The sequence below is a fragment of the Nematostella vectensis genome, chromosome 13, assembly GCF_932526225.1.
Source record: "Nematostella vectensis chromosome 13, jaNemVect1.1, whole genome shotgun sequence".
In the NCBI taxonomy this organism is placed as follows: domain Eukaryota; kingdom Metazoa; phylum Cnidaria; class Anthozoa; order Actiniaria; family Edwardsiidae; genus Nematostella; species Nematostella vectensis.
In genome coordinates this window covers 6,503,073-6,505,168 of record NC_064046.1, presented here as the reverse complement: position 1 = coordinate 6,505,168, position 2,096 = coordinate 6,503,073, and the positions used below count along the sequence as shown (strand labels likewise).

The 2,096-nt window shown below is 40.0% G+C and overlaps 1 non-coding gene across 1 annotated transcript; it reads right to left on the bottom strand.

The window, feature by feature from the left end:
* Positions 1–538: 538 nt before the first annotated feature.
* LOC116601647 lies at positions 539–677 on the bottom strand. Its single transcript, XR_004290154.1, has one exon. It is a non-coding gene; the product is annotated as a U4 spliceosomal RNA (small nuclear RNA).
* Between the last annotated feature and the right edge of the window lie 1,419 nt (positions 678–2,096).

Sequence of the window (2,096 nt, the reverse complement as noted above, 5' to 3'; positions counted from 1 at the left end):
GAATTTCTTTAATGTTTCCTATTTGTGATAAAAAATTCATACTAAAGACGTCAAAAGCAGGATTCAAAGACCACATGGAAAATTATTCACTCCTTTTAAGGTTTTCTTCGCCTGATAGGTAGTGTATTATTCATTGATTGAGACATGTTCTTGTCATATGACCAATAACATCAAAGATTTGATTATGATTCTAATTCTGTGTGTAGCCACGACTTCAAGTGTTCAAGGAGGCTAATAGAAATTTGTCCTTGGTGTTCAAGCTCAGAAAAAAAGACCGCCGATAGCCTTGGGGAAACAATATACTTAGTAACTTCTAGAACAAAATATTTGTTTGCTCTCAGGGAAGGAGCTACCCTGGGTACCAGACCTATAGTACGGTGGCGCTCAGCCAAAATGGAGGCTCTGGTACTCAGGGTATAAAGGAGCTCTTTTAAAATCACTACTATACATATTTAACATCACAAAGCCCATTCCAATGGCGTATAAAAAACAGCATCAGCTAATATTTGGGAGGTTGTTTACTTGATTGCTGGTGTGGCCTTTGTAAAGGCCTTCAAAAATTGCAAAGCCGACTATATTTCAAGTCGTCTCGCGGGGTATTGGGAAAAGTTTTCAATCAGCAATAACCGCGCCTCGGATGGACCTCATCAGCTACGGTAATGCCACTGCGCAAAGCTGAATAAAATGGTGTCGAAATAACCTCTTGAATACGATGATCGCGTGACGCATGTGGGAGCACGAGTCTCAAGTCGATGAAATCCGAAAAGACACCTTGTTCTTTTATGCAAACCACTAGATCAAAATTGAGCGAGTTTATGAATCCATCTTTCGTTTTTTTCTGTGTTTTCTCAAGAAATAAAATAACTAAAAAGAAAGAGAAGTTCTAGTGAACATCATTCGTTATGCGCATGCGCAATAGACTCCTTGAGGAGATTCGCACAATTAAGAAGTAGCACATATGCTTAGCGAGTATGCGAGTATGCTTAGCGAGTATGCGAGTATGCTTAGCGAGTATGCTAGCACATCATTATTCTATTTGAGCAGCAGCACGTTTTAGTTGTTTGTATTCCATTTTTTTAACCTTTCATCTGAGTGTAGCGAGACTAGAGAGAAAGCATTTAGCGTGCACCGAACTCTACTAGTTGTAAAAATTCTTTCATAATATAACTTAAAACTACACACGTCTAATTAGTTGTGATAAAGGTGGATAAATGTGTGATAAATGTGAAATTGATGTGAAATGAGATCTCTTGGTTTCCATTTCCCTATCTGCATGTAGCAGCATGGTACTTTAAATATCATATTATATATATAGCTCCCAATTAGAAGCAAAAATTGCAAGTGATATTGTGGTACTTTTAGGATTGAATAATATCATATTATATATATAGCTCCCAATTAGAAGCAAACATTGCAAGTGATATTGTGGTACTTTTAGGATTGAAATTGAGGATAGTCTGACGTTGCGTATATGTTATTTTGTTATACATACTGTACGTGCTGGTACGTGTTATTTCAGGATGGAAGATAAATTGCAAAAAGGTAAGAAAAAAAGCCTCTTTAGTGAGTAACTCGATTCATAACATGTTAACATGTGCGTTATTAGAAACACAGGTAGCCCGCCAATGCCTTTAGTAGCGCCAATGCCTTTAGTAGTGCTGTCTCTGGGGAGAGACAGCAAAGCATGCTAGGCCACAGGCTTACCAACCTAGTCAGTCTCCAGTCAATCCGAGTACTAGCTCGAAGTAACGTCCCACAACTGCTCAAACGCTAGAAATACCGCTTATTCTGAATAAATACACACCACAAAACAGTTTATTGTGACTTTCAGCGGAGCCAGAAATGGTCTATAACTAGGCGAATGAGTTTTTGTGGTCAATGACGTCATTGTCACAAGCTGCCAGCCAGCCAGCCGCGATCTGCCCCGGCCCAGGTATCTACAGCGCGCAAAACTAGATGGCGGCCGCTAGAGTATTTCTAACCTAAAAAAAAAACACAAAAACCAGGCACGTACCCAGGGGGGTACAGGGGGTGCGAACGCACCCCCCCCACACACACACACACAACGGCCGAAAGTCCACTTTTGTTTCTCAATA